This window comes from Felis catus, chromosome A2, assembly GCF_018350175.1.
Source record: "Felis catus isolate Fca126 chromosome A2, F.catus_Fca126_mat1.0, whole genome shotgun sequence".
In the NCBI taxonomy this organism is placed as follows: Eukaryota; Metazoa; Chordata; class Mammalia; order Carnivora; family Felidae; genus Felis; species Felis catus.
Window position 1 is genome coordinate 152,114,788 of NC_058369.1, and position 21,340 is coordinate 152,136,127.

The window sequence follows — 21,340 nt, forward strand, 5'->3', positions numbered from 1 at the left end:
TGAGTCAGTTGAGTGTCCAGTTTTTGATTTTGGCTCAGTTCATGATCCCATTGTCATGAGATTGAGCCCCCTGTCAGGCTCCAGGTTGGGCATGGAGCCTGCTTAAGATTCTCTCTCTCTCACCCTGTGCTCCTCCCATGCTTGTGTGCACTTTCTCTATGTCTCTTCACAAAACAAAGGCAGTATGGGATGATTTTTTAAAATGTGGAGGTTGTTGAGAAAGGAAAAAAATTCAACCGATATTTGATCAGAAAAAAGGTGTGTGTATACCTCTTTTTCTTAAGCTCTCCCATTTTCTTATGATCTAAGGATGGGACTATTAGAATGTTAGAAATGTTCAAATAGAATGTAAAATTGAGGAAAAAATAATACAGTAATTGAGGTATTGGGGGGGGGGTTCTACTTTGATAATAACAAAGGTTAATGTTGACGTGCAGTAAAGTGATTATGGATTTTTATCAACTTAAGTAACAACACCGTCTTGTCCGTGGAAAATTTATTATAGTTCTTTCATCATTGCTGGTTTGGCCTTCTGCCCAGGAGGTGTCTTCGGTTATGTCCTGTACTGGTTAACCTGTCTGGAATTGCTGCTAAAAAGCTCTGCTTCTTTAAAGAAAATTATTTCCCCCAGGGTATTGTTATCATTTATAATTTACAGATCAGGAAACAGAGATCAAGGACCTTGAGGAGTCTGGAGTTGATGGGATCTGGTGGTGGGGTCGAGTGCAGCCAAAAGAGGTTGCCCTGCACAGAGTCAGGAGAAAAGATTGGGTATGATTGGAGAGAAGTCAGCGGGTGGTGAAGGTGGATGATTAGGGTTTTCTCTCTTTGTGGCCTCAGTTTCTGACAACGTAAGAGACTAGAGACGATAGCGGGTGTTGGGGAAAATTGCGAAGAGTGGTGAAGGTTTGAAACCACTATTGAGAGAGTTTGGGTGGCGAGATGTTTAAGAAGGACCCTGGTGAAGTTGGGATCTTGTCTTGATCGTGGTTCTAGTCCTCATGGCAGGGCATTCCCTGCCATGGCAATCTTCAGTCCCAGCCAATAGTTACCTCTGCCACTGGAGCAGTGGTACACTTGCCAAGAAGAATTCTACACAATTGGAAGGAGCAAGCGATCCACATCCATCAATGGGTAAAGTAATGGACTATGGAGTGTTGTCTAACTCATTTCTAGATGGAAATGAGGAAAAGAGGTTAGGGGGGAAATTATTAACTGGTAGGAAAAGAGAGGGTCTAGTGGAGATCATGTATCAGAAGATTGTGTGTTAGAAGAAAAGGTAGTGAGTAAAGATACTAAGTTGGAGCCAGTGGAATACTAAAGTTTAAGATTTTTATTTTTTTCTTTTTTTAAACATGAAATTTATTGTCAAATTGGTTTCCATACAACACCCAGGGCTCATCCCAAAAGGTGCCCTCCTCAATACCCATCACCCACCCTCCCCTCCCTCCCACCTCCCATCAACCCTCAGTTTGTTCTCAGTTTATAAGAGTCTCTTATGCTTTGGCTTTCTTCCACTCTAACCTCTTTTTTTTTTCTTCCCCTCCCCCATAGACTTCTGTTAAGTTTCTCAGGAACCACATAAGGGTGAAAGCATATGGTATCTGTCTTTCTCTGTAGGACTTATTTCACTTAACATAACACTCTCCAGTTCCATCCATGTTGCTACAAAAGGCCATATTTCATTCTTTCTCATTGCCACGTAGTATTCCATTGTGTATATAAACCACAATTTCTTTATCCATTCGTCAGTTGATGGGCATTTAGGCTGTTTCCATAATTTGGCTCTTGTTGAGAGTGCTGCTATACACATTGGGGTACAAGTGCCCCTGTGCACCAGCACTCCTGTATCTCTTGGGTAAATTCCTAGCAGTGCTATTGCTGGATCATAGGGTAGGTCTGTTTTTAATTTTTTGAGGAACCTCCACACTGTTTTCCAGAGTGGCTCCACCAGTTTGCATTCCCACCAACAGTGCAAGCGGGTTCCCGTTTCTCCACATCCTCGCCAGCATCTATAGTCTCCTGATTTGTTCATTTTAGCCACTCTGACTGGTGTGAGGTGACATCTGAGTGTGGTTTTGATTTGTATTTCCCTGATGAGGAGCAACGTTGAGCATCTTTTCATGTGCCTGTTGGCCATCCGGATGTCTTCTTTAGAGAAGTGTCTATTCATGTTTTCTGCCCATTTCTTCACTGGATTATTTGTCTTTCGGGTGTGGATTTTTAAAGAATGAGTCATTCTGAATCTTAACAAAGCCAAACTTGTGCCAAAGGGAGTGGATCACTGAAATCAAGGGGAAGTGAGGGCAAGTGGAATTGAAGAGGTCAAGGAATCTGGGACAGTCAGTGGGTTAACTGTGCAGACATTTAAATCACCCAGCTGGTTAGTGGAATCAGAAGTGTATAAAAATGTCATGAGTCTAGAGCCAGAATCTTCTGAAAAAGTGATTGGGTAGGCATGCATTTGGCAAAGTGGAAGTAGAGGGGTTAAATGGTAAGAATGGTAAGTTTTTTCTGTTTAGTTATAAGTCTGAACGAGAGAAAAGGAGTGAAAAGTCTCTCCCGCACAGGGGAACAGAGAGCGAGAAGGTGAGCAGTCTACCGCGGATAATCCAGGGAGGTAGCATCCTTGGAGATGGGGAGTAGAAGCAAAGTTCACATGGATCGACAGAGTTTGCAGAGCAGGAAGGGAAAGGAGGAAAGCATGGAAGACAGCCAAGGTGGAATGAAAGAGGGTGGGAACTGGAGGGGCTATGATTTGAGTCAATGGTGAAAGACATCAACAACAAGTGAGAGGATAGAATTGGCCAACTGCAGCATTGATTTCAAGACGTGTCTGCACTTAGTCGCACAGAGACCCTGGCTGGTGTCCCCAGCAAGATGGCATTTGTTGTCTGTGGTTCATTGCAAAGAGACCTGTATGACAGAAGGTAAAATAGATACTAATATTTACTGCATTGTGCACAAATTATGTCATTTAATCTTTATAAAAACTCCAGAATGTATGCATAATTATCCTCATTTTTTTTTAAGAGATGAAGACACAGAATCTCAGAGAGGCAAAATAATTCTTCCAAGGTTATCAGTGCCAGCAAGTGCTTAAAATGCAAGTGCCAAACTCCAAACCCAGGTTTGTCTGAACATTCTTTCTCTTGTACCAAGAACTGACATCTGGGTCTGGATCCACACTTGCTCTAGGTGAATCAATTAATTTCTACATCTGATTCCTTACGTCCATAAAATAGCAATAATATCAACTTTGTCTAACATTGACCGTGATGCAGTGAGATGCTTGTAAAAACAGTTTCAAGTAAACAGATAAAACTATACACTCATATATTAACTCCTTCACTCACGAGTCTACTCTTTTTCTGTATTCTTAAATCTCTATGAATATAGGTAAATAACTCCTCTATTCACTAACTTGAAGTGTAATCGTGTTCCTATAGTATAAACCTGTACTACCAGGAGTTACCAGATGTACAGTATAAAAATATTCCCCTTTATAGGGTAAGGCTGAATTGTTTCCTACAAAGGAAAATTTCCCCAGCGAGGTAGAAGGGATCATGCTTGTGCCGATTCTTTTTATTACTTGACATTGTTTTGTTAATGGTGCCAATCTGGTGGTGGTAAAACGGTTTCTCATGGTTTGCATTTCTCTGACGGCTGCTGAGGTGAGCATCTCCTTGTTTATTGGTCATAAGTGTTTTCTTTTGTATGGAATGTTTGTGAATATTTTTTAGATTTTTTTAAGTGTATGTGTTTGAGAGAGCACGCGCAAACGCACGTGTGCGTGCACAGCAGTCGGGGAGGCGCAGAGAGAGAGGGAGAGAGAGAATCCCAAGCAGGCTCCGCACTGTCAATGCAGACCCAGAGACAGGACTCCGTGCCCCGAATCACAAGATCAGGACCCGAGCAGAGATCAAGGGTCAGATGCTTAACTGACTTAGCCACCCACACACTCCTGTCTGTTAATATTTTTGCTCCTTCATTGCCCTTTTCTAATGAGACCCTCCAACTTCCTAAAGGTTGAGTTTGCATCAAGAACATGAATTAAGGAGTACAAAGTCGCACTGTAAATTGGTGGGAAAGCTTGAACTGAGACCGAACTGGTCCGGTGCTTTTTTTCACGCGATGTCATGGTCTCTTTTCCACTGAGATTCTTTCTCCTCAAACAGAGGGGCACCTGAGTGAGGCCGTTTGCATGGGACTGTGTGGGATATCCAGCTGGGATGGTTCTTGTTACTTCAGCTTTATTCTTCCCACAGAAATGAAACAAAGTGAGCCAGACACATCAATATCCAGGGAACCCTGTCAATTTTGATGATACATGGAATTTGTTGTAAAGCAACCACTAGTGCAGAACTCCCAGTCTGGGGAGAGGTGGGGGTCAATGTAGATATGATTTGAAACCTTGTGTAAGATATATGATAGGCATTAGAGAAATGACAGTTGGAGCAGAAAATATAAAATGTGACTTTGAGAGAGGCTGGCTGGCTGGTCAGCTTTAGGTTTTATTACTGCCGCCTACTCCCCCTTTGTTTCATGGTTATAATGGACCTGATAGTTTGTCATTCTCTCTGCTCTGACTGCATACGAGAAACGGAGGGAGGATTGGGGCATTGGCATATAAAAGGACAGAGGGAAGTGATTTTTCTGTCATTTCCTAATGATATCTTCAAATAATAACCTGAGATCTGGAATGGAAGAATACGGTGGAAGTGGAATTTTGAATGAAATCACTCATTCATCAATTCATTCATTCTCTCACTCTTTCCCACCCACCCCCTCCATTCATCGTTTTAAGCACTAAATCATTGTGTGTGAACAATATGCTGAGTTGTACTAGAGGGAAATCACGTTTTGCTGTTGAAATGGTGTCCTGTGGTCTACACGCATTCTTTGCCTTCCCACCTGTTAGCAGTTTCTCGGGTTCTGCCCGCCATCTGTCCTTCTTGCTCATTTCTTTCTCCTCCTTATTCAGTGGCTCTTAGATGGAGGAAAATACAGTGTCCTTGGAGCTTTTTGTGCTACTCCTTTTACTCTCCTATGAGACACCCAGGGTCTGGCTCCCTAGTCCCCTAAACACGGGACTGACACCATAGATCTTCAGGGTGGTGGGAGTAGAACGTGGGGATGTAGAGAGAGAAGAAGGCAGACAATGTATGAGTAAACCTTTGAAGACATCCATTGACCTTTTCCCAATATTTGGTATAGGACAAATAGTTCTTTGTTTCTAATACGACAGTATAAAATATAATGTTTGGGGGCGCCTGGGTGGCGCAGTTGGTTAAGCGTCCGACTTCAGCCAGGTCACCATCTCGTGGTCCGTGAGTTCGAGCCCTGCGTCGGGCTCTGGGCTGATGGCTCAGAGCCTGGAGCCTGTTTCCGATTCTGTGTCTCCCTCTCTCTCTGCCGCTCCCCTGTTCACACTCTGTCTCTCTCTGTCCCAAAAATAAATAAATGTTGAAAAAAAAAATTTTAAATATAATGTTTGTAATTATGCCATGTTCTATCACTACAGCATGCAAAATACTCCTTTCAAAGCAATACTTTAGGGATGCCTGGGTGGCTCAGTTGGTTGACCCTCCAACTTCACCTCAGTTCATGATCTCACAGTTCACGGGTTCCAGCCCTGCATCGGGCTCTGTGCTGCCTCTGTTCCCCTCACTCTCTGCCCCTCCCCCACTCATGCTCGTTCTCTCTCTCTCTCTCAAAAATAAATTAAAATTCAAAGCAATACTTTAATTATCCTCCCTCATTTTTTCTTCTTCCTTCCTTCTACTGTTATTCCCATATTCTCTTTATTGAGCTAATATGAAGGTCTTATAATCCAACCATGTCATTTTAGAGAAGAGGAATTGAGGGCCAGGAACATTGTTCAGCTTGCTTAAGTTTTTAAACCCTGAAGCTCTGGACTTCTGACTTCTAGACTAGTATCCTGTATGCTTCATGACCGGAGTTGATACTCCAGGAGACTCCCTCTTAGATGACATCTTCTGACAGCCTTGTAGACTGGCTCCCTTTGTTGTTGTTGTTGCATATTTGGAGACTGAGCCCCTAAGTGCCCCTAGGTTAGTTGTCCTATGCCACTGACTTTGTGATATTGACACATGGACCTCACAGAGATCTTACAGGATCATTATCCTCTATGATAGAGTACCAGAATGCAATTCAATATAGAGATAGCTTTTCTGATATACTTATTTTCTGGGGGTCTCCAAGATCATAAGTATCTTGATTATATGAGGGGTTTAATCTATTTTACCTATCCTTAGGAACCCATATTTAGTAAGCTCTCACATCAAACAGGACATTTAATTATACCACAGGCACAATAATTCATTCAACTAATGTTCATTGAGTACCTGTCATGGACATTCACCTGACAGGCACTGAAAATATAGAGGACAGATATTATTTTTGCCCTCAGAGAGCTTATAAGCAGAGGCAGAAATGGATGCATAAACCAAAAACCTCAACCCTGGGCCAGAGCAGGCATCATATATCCTAAGATTTAAGGAATGATCTAATGTTGTCAGGCAGACAAAGCAAGCCAGAAGGCACAGCAGCATCACAGAGGCAGTGCCTGTTGCTTGCTGGACCCCTCAGCTTGGGTCCATCAACACTGCCGACTGATGGTGGAGGCGGGAAGACAGAAGACTACCAAAGAAACAGGATTCAGCCTCAGATAGGCACACACACACAGTCTTTCATTTTCTTATGTCCCTTCCATCCTCTCACCGTGGTGACAAGAGGAGAGCTTGGGCCAGAGCTTATCTACTCAACTATGTAACAGGAAATGAATTGTGGTGGGGAAATGGCCTCTTTAACATGGGGAGAGCCTCTAGAACTCTGTTACTTAGATAAGTCAGAAACTTGGTGTTCTTCATTTGTAGTAACACAGACTGTGATAAGACTGGCAGGTTGAGAAGCTACCAAAACGGAAGAGGAAATGATCCAAGCCTACCCAGAGTTGTCTCTTCTGTTCTTTATGACACACACCTCTATATGTTTTCTCCCCAGAATGTCATTATCAAAAGTTGGTGATCTGTCTGAGCAAGTGAGCCAAGTGCACATGTTTAGTTTTGTGTGAAATCTCAAACTTTCACTATTCTTTCTTTTACTTTGGTTCATCATACTTCCAGAATCAAAAGAATTATTCCACAGTTCTGCCAGCTTCTCCCTCCATAGTACCCGTCTTTCCATAACATCCTATGGACCTGTGTATTATCACCTACGCTTATTAATTCAGCTCATTTTATTTCTTTTGACTAACCATCGTGCATTTTCCTCTTCATAGTCAATGGACTCCCTATCTGAACTCCCTTTTTGATTATTTCTCCCCATGAACCACAATGAGTTCATGGAACTACAAACAACATGGGAAAAACATGAAAGACTTGAAAAGGTAGGTGTGCTGGATATATTTTATTCTCCACTCTTTCACCTTACTTAGTGCCCCAGGAAGCTGAGCCATATGGACTATATCCATGGGTTTTCTGTTGCCACATGGGTTCCCCCAATGGGAGGTACCAGAATATGAGGGGAGTTGCCTCCTCAGGAGGCAAGAGGAGAGTTACATTAGGGTATTTATTACCTCATCTCTCCTTCCAGGTCAGTATGAATTGCTGCCTTCCTCTACTGAAGGCCCAAGTTCCTGTCAGGCAGTCCTTGCCACAGAATTACATCCTGGTTCCAGGAATCTCTTTCTTCTCTTCCTCCTCCAGTCCTGAGGATATTAACGAGCCCTGCTTTGTACTGTGCCCTATGTACCACACTTTTCTTTCTTGGTTCTCTTAGGGAATTCTCACAGATTTGTGTTTTACGTGGTAGGATATATGAGCCTGAGGCTCAGGATAGAAGTTCTAGAATAAAAGTGTAGATTGGTAGTTGAAGTTGGGGTTGGTGTCCAGAACCAAAACGGAAAATGGCTGAGGAGAGAAGGTTAGAGAGGGCTCATAGATTCTCTAACGGATGCCTCTTGCCATATTATCTTCCTCCCTTTTTATCCATGAGTATTTCTTCCATTCAAGAATGTGTATATAATTGCTAAGTGATAGCCATGAAAGAAACAAGTGATTCTTTAATGGGCAAAAGCAAAAGTAAAAATCTTTTTAAAAAGTTCTGATCCATAACAATCAGTCATGGCAGATATGAATCTGTCTAATAACAAGTCTTATTATAAATTCTTTAACATGTGCTATGTATTTAGAGAAAGGAATGCTTTAGCCGGAGTCCCTTTCCGCTTATACCATTTCTCGCTGGCTGCTTCAATTGTTTTCTCCTTTTTGCGGCACATTAATTCGAATGGAGCAGGTCTCACTCTCCACGATAGTTGTCATTTAGTTGGATGTTAATTATTTTCACAGGTAGAGTAACCACAGGACCAACCATTTTTCACAGTTTCCTTTATTGCCCCGGTAGTCCCAATTTCCACTTAGCCATAAAAGAGTTTTAAACACTTGTGATTTCTTTAACACTGACCAGCTCCCCTTTTGAGAAAAAAAAACATTATTCACCTTTCCTCCCAGTGTTTCATGACCAAATTCTAAAATGTGTCCTGACTGCTTCCTTCGCTAGCCAAGACATTTGATATTCCAGTCATAACAGCACATTAATTAATTCAGGTTTTATAAATTATGTTCCTGGCCCAAATAATAATAGCATGAGTGAAAATGGCGCTTTTTGTAACTGGGTTTGTGGTGGTTTTTTGTTTTGTTTTTTGTTGTTTTGTTTTGTTTTGTTTTTGTTTTTTTATGTTTTTTATGAATATACTGGGTGTATATTCACGTTTACTTCCTGGGAATATTCCTGCCTTTAGTCCCTCACCTCCTGCTTTACTCCTTGTGATTTCCCCAATGACCAAGTCTCCGTTTCAATGGTAGAATAAAATGGGATGCGTTGTCCTATATGTAGCATGTATCATTCATGTGTCATTCATCAGATTCCAACTCTGAGTTAAAGATCCACAGCCATGGTGGAACATGGTTCAGCTTGACCACTTCATCCCCATGAGGAGTGTTTTGGTCTTTCTTTCCCCCCTCTTAAGGAGGCATACTTGGCTCCGTTAAGCTGTTGGAGTCCTAGAAAGTACGGCTACTGGTCTGAGCAGTTGCTTTTGCCAATGCACTAACATTTGGGATATTCTGTATGTCCTTTGGTGCTAGGTGTTTTGGGGGGATTGTCTGTTGGTTTGTTTGTTTGTTTGGTTTTAATACTCTCATGAGACTAAGTTGATAACAGTGAGGACCTGTTCTTTTGATGCCTGAATTTCAACTTGGCACATTAAGCATGTGTTATCTACGCAAAGTGTTATAAATTGCCATATGAACACTAACTGTACTTGTGGGCATAGATAGCGAGTTTTTATTTTAATTTTTTGTCATACATTTTATTGTAAAATAAATGGGTATAATGCGTCAACTGATAATTATCGAGCACCTTATTTCATCCTTACACTCCTCTTGGTGTTAGAAGTAGCTCAGAAGGAAAAATTCTTGGATTCTCTCTCCCCTCTGATGTAGATTTTTGGTGGGAAAAGGAGAGATACTATAATTGTCATCATAGAGAGTAGAATTTAAAAAGAGTTTTGAACAAGGGGGGGTGAGCTCGTGAAAAGAAGGAGTCTATTTCAGGATTCTGGAATGGCATAGAATATAGCATATGGCCTTTACGAGAAGAAAGAGAAAGGATTGTTAGTCAGTGGCCTTTTTGTTTTGGTTCTTCCTTAGTTTTTATGCATTCTTTTTATGTACTATTTCTTTTCTGTTTGAACTATTTTCTAGATGATCCTTAATATAAATGTACTGTTTAGGGGGAAATGCCAACTCTTAGTCATCTAGAAAAGCTGTTTCACTCTGACCTAAGATTAATGGGTATAGATAGTAACAGGAAGCCCAGATTGGAAATAGATCTGGTTTTGGAATTCTCCATTACAGAACACCAATATATTAAATAGATAGAAGTGGAGCTTATCAGTTGCAAAGGAGACAGGAAGCCTCTACCCACACCCCACACCCCACAAATGCCCAGTGGGTTTGAAAATTACTAATATACTCCCTTTTCGGTTGTTAGGCCGTCTTCACATTATCCTTTATTATTAAATAAATGGGGACTGCTGATACATGAGCCTTGGCTCACCTCCCTTTGCCTGTGGTTATATGGTCAGTTGCCAGGGGGGTTGTTTAAAAGGGTAACCTGAAGTAACAAATTAATGCCTGCATGGAACAGAGAGAGGGAATGGAACCATGAGAAGTGTTTTTTCCTCTTCTTTTGTTATTATGACACCCATTTTATCAGAAGGTATGTGCAAGCAGTAGCATGATGACCCCTTTTCCTGCCCACGCCTTAGCAGACAGTGGATATGTTCTACTTAGAGGCTACGTCTGAGATGATGGGAGGTGAGCCCCAGGACCCACTGCCCAGGACTGCCTGGGACTGTACCCTCAGGTCTCCTCAGGAGCACCTAACCGAAGAAGTCCATATTTTGGCCTGGGTTGACAGCCATCTTGGCTGGCCCTATAGACCAAGTGCCAAAACACCACTTTAATTTGTGCTGAGTAGGCAATACCGTAAGTCAGGAACTCACCAGGGCAGGAAGCCAGGGCTTTGAATGGCCATCTCTGTGACTTTTCCAGCCCATCCATTGGAGGCAGCTCACTCCCATCAACACAAAAGCGGTCATTATGCTTCCCGCCACCCCAAATAGTCTGTTAAGTAAGGAACCAAGAGTGTCATTATTGACGTGGTACTCAGTATATTCTGATTTCCAAGTGTTGACTTACTCCTGGTCCACTGGAAGATGAACCAGAAGTATAGAGTTAAACAAGCTGACAAAGACAGAAGTCGGAGGAAAAATACGAGTACATTTCTCTGCTGTGCAAGGACATCCTCAGTATTATGAAAATATTGGATTGTTCTTTGGACTACTGCTTAGTAACACCCAAGAAATAAGTGAGGATCTCTGACAAATGAATTACTAGCTCAGGAATACATATATTTATCTGAGAAAGCCACAAAGAGTATACCAGGACTACAAGTCTCCATAATATATTAAACATCTAGTATCTTTACCCTCAGTCATTTGAGAAGGTTTTCTTTTTCTTTTCTTTTGTTTTTTTTTTCTGAATATACAAGATGTTTTGTAGAATTCTGAAACTGTTTAAAAATATTATGACCCCTCAGCGACTTGGGTTACTTCATAAGAAATCTTCATGTCTAGATCAAAATGTGAAGATTTTATTGAAGCCACATCTCTAATTAATCAAACCATGTTATCAATCCAAGAATTATTAAATCAGTTCACTCAGAAGTCAAGTTAATTTTTGATACCTAATGAACCAAGCTAGAAATTTAATAACTAAATATTTGCCATTTGATCACCCGTTTTGGAAACATAGCAGGTCCTTCCTTGTGGTTGCTTGATGTAATGCAGTCTCTCTGTTTGAGGGCACATCTTGAAACTGATGACACTGGTGTCATTAAAAAAAAAAAAAACCTTTCCATTTTTCTTGTGAGAATTTGGCAAATTATTTGTATGCTAATGGGAATGAACCAAGTGAAAAGGAGGAGAAAACTAGGAGAGAGACATCCTGGGGTAGATGAGAAAAGATGGAACCCTATTGAATGAGGGGGACGCTGTCCCTGGTTTGGATGTAGCGACGTCATCTCTGGTAGCAGCATGCTAGGAGATGCTCTGATGCTCATAGCTGGTAAATGCACAGTGGGAGCATGTGGACGTTTCCTTTCATTAATTTCTGTTTTCTCATTGTAAGAACAAGGGACAGGGCCATCTGCTGAAAGTGAGAACAGGTGAGGAAGTCCTGGGGGGCAGAGGGAGAAGAGACACCAGTGACCCGAAACAGTCTTCTCATGGGGATAGGACAGAGGTGAGCCACCTGCTGTGTCCTCAATGCGTCTTCAGTTGACAGCATAATTATTATTATTATTATTATTATTATTATTATTATTAAGAACCTGTGTGTCACTCAGTCTAATCTGCCCGTCTCAGTTGTTCCCTTGCCTTTGAAAGATGTCCAGAAAAGGGGCTGAGAGAGTGTTTTTATGTTTGTGCCCTGGAGACCCTGCACCTCTTCTAGGGTAGGACCCAGTGTCACAAGAACAATGGTAACCCAAGTCCTGGCCTCTCTTCCTCTCGCCCCTTTTCTCTTCTCTCCCCTTCACCTTGTCTTCCTGCCACCTTCCTCTTACCCTCTTTTCCGCACTCCTTCCCTACCCTCTTTCCTCTAATGGTGTTCTCTCTACACATCTTTCAGCTAAACATAAAATTGAGAATTCACCCATAAATAAATGTATATAGCTTATAACCAAGTAAATATGCATCTACTACTAAACTAATTTTTACATTAAAATATATCCCAAAGTAAATAAAATAAAATAAATAAAATATATCCTAAAGTATAAATTTTAAACATTTTTAAAATATTTATTTCTTTTGAGAGAGAATGCACGCACAGGCATGCGCTAGCAAAGGAGGGGCAGAGAGAGTGAGAGAGAGAATCCCAAGCAGGCTGCAGGACTCGGTCCCATGAACCTTGAGATCATGACCTGAGCTGAAATCAAGAGTTAGATGTTTAACCAACTGAGCCACCCAGGTGGCCCTAAATAAAGTTCACATTTTAAAGGGGCCTATAGATTTCCACCCAGGATAAGTGATTTGGGTGAGGGAGTAACAAGGAATTTGTTCATTGACATAAGGGTGCCTGAGAGATGTGGGTACCAATATCAGGTTCTAGGATTGCCAGTCCTACAGGCCCCGTCTGAACTCTATCGGAGTGGAAATAGGGACATTGATGATGGGATTGTTGGGAGATCTTTACAGTGTCCCCAGAATGTGGAAGATGTACTTAAACATAGTCACAGACACCAGGGCCCACATTTTCCTGGAGATCTCTGAAGTGGATGATAAGGGACTAGAGCAAACAGTGAAGATGAAATGAAGGATGGGGGCTACCCCACCCCAGTTCCTGGATGCCTGGTGTAGTACAGTCACTGTCCCCGTGGTTCCTGCAGCTCCAGGTTCAGGGGAGCAGACAGCACAGGCAGCGCAGGAGCTGTGTGGGTGTCCTGAAGCCTGGCCACTGAGCACTGAGGCACTCAGCCCGAGAAGAGACGGAGCGAACTATTGCTGGTGGCCAAAGACAGACAAGATTGCTTCTCTATAACTGGGTCTTGGGGGATAGAAAGGGCTAGAATAAAGCGGCTCACTGCCTTAGAAAACCACCCACATCATCCACACAGGGACTGACATGTTAACAGAGGTTGCCAGAAGCCCATGGAATGAGCCTGAAGCCTCGTACATAGTTCAGGTATAAAAAACTGTGCCAGAGAATCTCCTCTTTCCCTCTTCTCTTCTTCTGACTCATCCCACTCGAGAGGAGCAAGACCCTGGGCAAAGTGGGAAAGCCAGCTCCACGACCAGAACGCCCCACCCCCTCATTCCAAGGTGCTTGAGTAGGAGTGAAATCAAGTAGTCAGGACCCCGCCCTACTCAGAAACCAGAGATACAGTCCCTCTTGGTGATGAGGCATGTCTTAAAGTGGAGTGGGCCATCACAGTAACTGAGACCATCTGGGATCTCCCTAAGATAACATTAAAGAACAATTTTACCAAGCATGGTTGGGTCAATGATGAACAAAATATTTACTATTTCATGTTTAAAGCTCACTGGGTTAGACTCAATAAACCAGTTGCACAAGTATGGAACTAAACCGAGCTTAGAACCAAACTTTCAAATGACTGTCCTTTAAAATGCTATCCCAACATACTTTTAAAATGATGTGTCTTCAACCAAGTTGTTTCCACTACAAATATTTTCATTGTATATATATATATTTTTAATTTAACTTTATTTTTTATTTTTTTAAACTTACATCCAAATTAGTTAGTATATAGTGAAGCAAGGATTTAAGTAGATTCCTTAATGCCCCTTACCCATTTAGCCCATCCCCCCTCCTGCAACCCCTCCAGTAACCCTCAGTTTGTTCTCCATATTTATGAGTCTCTTCTGTTTTGTCCCCCTCCCTGTTTTTATACTATTTTTGTTTCCCTTCTCTTATGTTCATCTGTTTTGTCTCTTAGAGTCCTCATATGAGTGAAGTCATAGGATTTTTGTCTTTCTCTGACTAATTTCACTTAGCTTAATACCCTCCAGTTCCATCCACATAGTTGCAAATGGCAAGATTTCATTCTTTTTGATTGCCGAGTAATACTCCATTGTATATATATATATATATACCACATCTTCTTTATCCATTCATTCATTGATGGACATTTGGGCTCTTTCCATACTTTGGCTATTGCTGATAGTGCTGCTATAAACATAGGGGTGCATGTGTCCCTTCGAAATAGCACACCTGTATCCCTTGGATAAATGCCTACTAGTGCAATTGCTGGGTCGTAGGGTAGTTCTACTTTTAGTGTTTTGAGGAACCTCCATACTGTTTTCCAGAGTGGCTGCACCGGCTTGCATTCCCACCAACAATGCAAAAGAGATCTTTCTCTGAATCCTCGCCAACATCTGTTGTTGCCTGAGTTGTTAATGTTAGCCATTCTGACAGGTGTGAGGTGGTATCTCATTGTGGTTTTGATTTGTATTTCCCTGATGATGAGTGATGTTGAGCATTTTTTCATGTGTCGGTTGGCCATCCGGATGTCTTCTTTGGAGAAGTGTCTATTCATGTCTTTTGCCCATTTCTTCCCTGGATTATTTGTTTTTTGCGCGTTGAGTTTGATAAGTTCTTTGTAGCTTTTGGATACTAACCCTTTATCTGATATGTCATTTGCAAATATCTTCTCCCATTCTGTTGGTTGCCTTTTAGTTTTGCTGATTGTTTCCTTCGCTGTGCAGAAGCTTTTTATTTTGATGAGGTCCCTTCATTGTATATTTTTAATGAAAACAAAAATATTTCTGTTCAGTTAGTAAATATAAAAAGTAGTATTTTAAGATATTGTTTCTTTTACTGTTTTCTCAATCTGTAAGATTCATACTTCGGAGCATATTTTAATATCAAAATTAGGACAGTAGCAGATGTATGTTTATTCATTTTTTAATCAATTATATAAGTTTATTGGTGAGTAAATTCTCAAACTTTTTAACAGAGAGAGGTATCTAAATACATTTTGTTAGAGAAAAGAGTTAGGAGAAGGGGCCCAGAAAACAAGCATGAATGGAAGATAGAAGGAAAGAAATGTGAAGCAGAAAGGAACTCACAGGAAGGCTGACCATTTATATGTGGAGGGGAGAGGCCAGGCTGGGCAGGGCCAGGTGGGGTGGGGCGGGGCAAGGAGGGGAGGAAGGAAGAGGACTTGGGTCACCATTGTTCATGTGACATCAGACCATTCCCAAAAAAGGTTCAGGGTCCGGGGCATGAACATAAAAATAGCTTCTCAGTGAACTTTTTTAGACATCTGTAGAAGATAATAGGGTCTCAGGCTACACTGAGGGGCATATAGCCACGTTTTAAAAACTCTGGAGTAACAATATTATTGTCCGGTGAATGGGTGGTGCAGGGTAGAGTGGTAGGGGAGGGGGAAGAGAAATTTAGATAAATTTAGATAAACTCTAAATAAGAACAGAAAGCCTACGCCCTGGTCTCAGGGGTCATCTGTTAGGCCCTTCATATTCAGAAGGTGAAAACATCCTTTCAATTCAAAGTTCATGGAGAAGTACAATTTTTGGAAGAGTAAAAATCTCATTTCCTTAGAAGTGGTTTGGAAAACAACACAAAACTTACAAGATATGCTTCATCTTCTAGAGCATGGCATTGTACGGGGAATAAACAGCAGCACCGGGTTACAAGAGCCAGTAAAGGTCTCATGAAAACCTACATTTATGCAAAGCACTTTCTGTACTCCTGAGAAGCCGCCTCCAACTGACTCAGAGTTCACTCGCAGAAAAATAATTAAATCCCTGAAAGTCAACAAGGATTTATTAAGGACTGAAATGATTCTCTACACAGTAGTAGGAACTCTGATGAAGATATAGCCCTTGCTTTCAAAAGAACTTCACCACTTGCAGGTAAATTGAAGATAGAAGTCACAGCATAGCTTAATACAACTGGATTGTGATATTACATGGATGAATGAGAGAAGGGAGCCGAAGTGGAGCAGGGAAAAAGAGAGAGAAAATTACTTTTGAGGCAAAACTTTGTCCAAGAGTTCAAGAGGAGCAAAACAAACAAATAAACAAAAAACAAACAGAAAAAAAAAGGGAGGGAAGAGAGCAGAAAGTCTAGACCAGAAGAAAAGAAAGAAAAAATAAAACGGGAATACCCAGAGTAATGGAGACCCCTGATGCCTCACATCTCCGTATATTTCCATTAATTAATATACTTATGGAATAAGTGTCTATCTCCGACACTTGGTGTGGGCATAGTGATAGGGAATGAAAAAGAGAGTTAAAGAAAATGTGATCCCTAGCTTGAAAGAACTTGAATGCAGGGGAGCAAAGGAGTAGAGCGATGGTTACCTCACAGCGGGTGATGGATGCTTTGCCTGAAAAAGGCTGATGGGAACTCAGGAGGAAGTTAATTGACCCACAAGAGCTCTGTGCTGCAGGATCTCAGATGTTTTGTTTTCAAGGATGAAAACTTAGGGAAGAACGTGCTGAAATTAATGGATGACATTGACTTTTCTTTATTCGAGGCACCATTCCCCACTAAGCTAGTTTAGACAGATCAGCTGTGGGCTCATCTGTTCGTACCTAGAGGCATGGTGTCGCTAACCAGGGATCACAGCCCTGGTCTCACCTAAGAATCACCTAACACTGATGCCTGGATCCCACGGTAGAACAGTTAAATCAGAGTCACTTGGGTGGAACCCAGGAAGAGGCATTAGTTAAAAGACTTCTCCGGATGATTCTAACGTGCTTCTGGGGTTGAGAACCAGTGCCTACACACAGACCTGGACAGACTCCTGCTATAACAGTTTACCCAGGTTTCTGACTTGGTCCCAGATGTTATAACAGAAACAGCCTCTCTTTTCGGAGGCACTTGGGTCCCCTCTTGTACTTCGTCTCTGCACACCGCACTGTTTAGTTGAGTCCATTGATGAAATAAATTAAAAGAAATTTTTAATACATTTTATTTTGTGGAAAATTCTTGTTTTAAAAGTTGGGCCCTCTGCTGCTGTGCCATATATGTTGGCCAAAATATATGACCAGTTGGCATAACTGGTCAACTAATTCCTCCCCAGGTAATATTTCGTGCAAAAAAAAAAGTAAATTCTGACAGTGTAACATTTACATGGGAACATGATTTTCAAATAATTAATTCATATCTGTTCCTGGCAGTCTCTAAGAAATGGGTAAATACATCTACGCATCAATGTATATTTTCCAAGAGGATTGGGAACAAATTAAGAACATTTCTATGGAATAATCTATAGAGGATCGCTGTGTAACAGAACACTTCGACTCCAGCTTCTTCTATCGGTTTTAACTCTTTCTCCCCTGTAGATTTTGTAGGCAATGAAGACTAACCCAAATCTTGACATTCTGTGACCTCTGTGAGCTTTCTGAATGCTGCCGGGATGTTTCGTATTATGGTCTTCTGTCGGCCTTGGCAGTTTAAGGGCTGGAAGCAAACCAGTTTTCAATTGCCTGCCTGCAAAACATACCCAAAAATATTACGAGACCAGTGAGCATTGCCAAAATGTTTTCTTCTTTCTTTGTCCAGTCTCCCACAAGACATACAAGCTTTCTACTTCCTTTCCCTTTGCAGTTAGAAAAAAAAAAAAAAAAAGGAGCTGAAGAGTCCATTAAGATAGAATTGTCCCTTTCTTCACGGGCTCTTAATCCGAGTATAACTGTCGTTGTGACTCTTCAGCACAGGCAGCCATGGAATTGGTCTCTTTTCTCTCTGTAACATCTATTCAGTTGTGTTTTTTTTTTTTTGTTTTTTTTTTACCTCTCTTTTCTGACCAGTGGGAAAACTACATCTAATAAAACAAGTGGAGTTTATTAAGAGTGACCAAAACTAATCGCAATTAAGCTTTTTTACCTTCTGAAACACTGAAACATAATTGGAACAGAATACTTTCTGGGTGTCATAGAATCTCACAGATATTAGAAAACTTGTTGCATAAGAGTCAGTGCTGATGCAATGCCACAGAGGCCGTACCTTGTTTCAGTAAAACAGGTGTAACACGGATGGGGGACTTTCTACGTCAAGAATGATATTAAAGTATAATAATGAATTATTATGATATTGATATATGATATCGAATTATTATGATGCTGATGTATGATATTGAATCATGATGTTGTATGTCTAATATACATACATGTATTATGAAGCTAATATAATGTTGTATATCAGTTATAGCTCCACAAACAAAAAGAATTTGTCAGTTACATCTCTAAAACAAAGAATTATATTAAAGTATAGAAATCTAGGGGCGCCTGGGTGGCTCAGTCGGTTAAGCGTCTGACTTCAGCTCAGGTCACGATCTCGCGGTCCGTGAGTTCGAGCCCCGCGTCGGACTCTGGGCTGATGGCTCAGAACCTGGAGCCTGCTTCCGATTCTGTGTCTCCCTCTCTCTCTGCCCCTCCCCCGTTCATGCTCTGTCTCTCTCTGTCTCAAAAATAAATAAACATTAAAAAAAATTTTAAAGGATAGAAATCTATAAATTAATGCAGAGAGGCAGTGAACTTTTTTTTTTAGTTTTCTTTTATTTTGAAAGTGAGAGAGCAAATAGGGGAGGAGCAGCGAGAGAGAGGGAGAGAAAGAATCCCAAGCAGGCTCTGTGCTGTCAGCACAGAGCCCAATGCGGGGCTCGAACTCAAGAAACAGGAGATCGTCACCTGATCCGAAATCAAGAGTCAGACTCTTAACCAAGCTGACGGAGCCACCCAGGCACCCGGCAGTATGGTGAGCTTTGAAATGATGACAAATGAATAGCGAAACAGAAGCAGTAGCATTTACGATGGTTTATACAGACCACATGGTCAAAGTGCTTTCTTAATCCAGGTGTCCACACTGCTACAGAAACAGCATATATTAAGAGCGAAGGAATTCAAACATCTCCATATCAGTTACGACTCAATTTTTGCCAAATGGAAGCCATCTGAAAGGAAATGTCTTGTTTTACTGTCACCTGCAGAGTTCAGGAGTTGAAGAAGTGGAGAATGGACTGGCTCCTCTGGATTTACTTCTCATTGACCAAGGCACACTGATCGGTGACACAAAAGCAAAAAGAAATTGGCAGAGGGAGAGGCCGTGCCATTTTAATGAGCAAAGGAAATGTCAAAACAGAAGAGGAAGCAGCAGTAAAATTGCATGTCCAGCTACTCGACAAGAAGAAATAGTTCAAAATAAATGGAGGGGTCCAACAAATGAAACGAGGACAGTCTAATTAAAAGAGAAATTAAAAAGAAAGAGAAGCTCCTACAGACACCCAAATGAATGCAAAAGGAACTTTCATCTGAGCCCATATCACAGTGGAATCAGGCCCCCGTGTCCAGCCACAGACAGTTATTACAGTGGGTTCATGTGTTAAAGGGAACCTTACGATACATATACGAACTGGGACGTGAAACACAAGGACCAAGATGAATACAAAACAATGGCATGTTGGAATCACTGGAGTAGTATTTGGAGGGAAAATACCTAAATGAACTAAGATGTGGGGGAAAAAAAGGGTGAATATGGGTGGCAAAAACAACCTGAAGCCTTTATTCTGAGAAAGCTCGAGGGGAAGCTAGGTCCCCTGCCTTTTAGAATACTGTATAATTTTCAGATTACCAAAGGGAGGTAGAACTCCAAAAATACTGTTTTGCTTCCACGTTTTTCTAAGGAGAATATGTGGCAAACCAGAAAGGGCAGAAGAACAGTTGATGCCAAAGAAGGACAAGTTAGCCTGAGAAAGTCTTCTGGTTTGAATCACTGGCTTCTAAATGTTTCTCTTCTACAAAATGATAATAATAAAACAATTCAGTTGAACTTATTTTCTAAAACTCTAATTTAACAGAGCTTCTTATTCTGATATTACTTTCGTCATTTGTTTGTTTTTTTCCGGTTTCACATACTTTTGTTTCTGTTTAAACGAAATGATGCTGATGGCATGGGTTAGTGATCCTTATGTCGCAAAATAAAAAATTAACAATGTTATGCTAGCTCCTATTTTTAAGTTTTATTGGTTCCCAAAGTCCAAAGACCTGGGAGTCAGTAGAGATTTTTGTTTTCAGTTTAAAACATTCCTTTGAATAAGGAATAGATACACACGATAGACATTGAAAAGGTTCATGTAGTCACGCAGTATTTTGCCTGCATTTGCACGCCAGCCTACTGTCCTCTGTTTCCCTCCAGAAAGGCAACCGTTGCAAAAGATCCTGTATATAATTCTGCACAAGTTCTGAACTTTGCATAAAAATTGCTTGTGCTTTTGACACAAATGGCAGCACACTCAACCGATCTGTACTTTGCTTTCATCGCACAAACTGTGTACACTCAGGACCTGGCCCCCGCTATTTTAATTTTGTTTGGAGTTGAAACTAAATCTAGGTACTAAAATAGAATTTATTGATGCGTTTGTGGAATCAGTGTCAAAAGTTCTTGAGCGGTGTTGTAGGGTGAAAGGAGTGTCGTAACACCAGGAAGATGAAAATGCTAGCTCAAGATTTCACAGAGCAGCAAAAGAAGAATTTAAGAACTTACCCCGCTGGTGAACTTGCTGTCCGTCAGGAGCAAGCTTTACGTGTAGACTGGTGGCTTAATGCACATGTGAAAATTAGGGCCCTGTGATGACTGGGAACAGTCATGAATTCATAAGACTATAAATAAAAGTCCATCAAGTTTTCTGAACAGATATAAGAAAAGAACATCAGGGGCGCCTGGGTGGCGCAGTCGGTTAAGCGTCCGACTTCAGCCAGGTCACGATCTCGCGGTCCGTGAGTTCGAGCCCCGCGTCAGGCTCTGGGCTGATGGCTCAGAGCCTGGAGCCTGTTTCTGATTCTGTGTCTCCCTCTCTCTCTGCCCCTCCCCCGTTCATGCTCTGTCTCTCTCTGTCCCAAAAATAAATAAACGTTGAAAGAAAAGAACATCAGACATCTTGTACATTTTGATCATAAGTAGCCATTTGGCACCATTTTTCAGGACCTGTGTCTGTGGCTGTGGAAGGTAGGGAAGGTAAAGTGCGGCCCCAAACTGATGGAACACTTCTATGCAGAAGCGATTAATTAATTACTCCTTGGAGGGGCCTTAAAGGTTCACATCCCCAATTAGAATGTTGCGAAGTTTTGCCTGTTAACGTTGTATCAAGGCATTGATGGCAAGGTGGGCGTGGTTAGCAGATTTGTGAATAATGCAAATAAGGAAGG

The 21,340-nt window shown here is 41.4% G+C and overlaps 1 protein-coding gene across 4 annotated transcripts in view; it reads left to right on the forward strand.

The window, feature by feature from the left end:
- CHRM2 (cholinergic receptor muscarinic 2) overlaps positions 1–21,340 on the forward strand; it is a 154,360-nt gene that overhangs the window by 88,379 nt on the left and 44,641 nt on the right. Inside the window, exon 3 of one of the 4 annotated variants that reach the window (XR_006594621.1) lies at positions 19,126–19,968. The exons of the other annotated variants lie outside the window; for them this stretch is intronic. The gene's annotated coding sequence lies outside the window, so the exon portion shown is untranslated. Of the gene's footprint in view, positions 1–19,125; positions 19,969–21,340 lie in introns of those variants that run through there. 4 annotated transcript variants of the gene reach the window in all.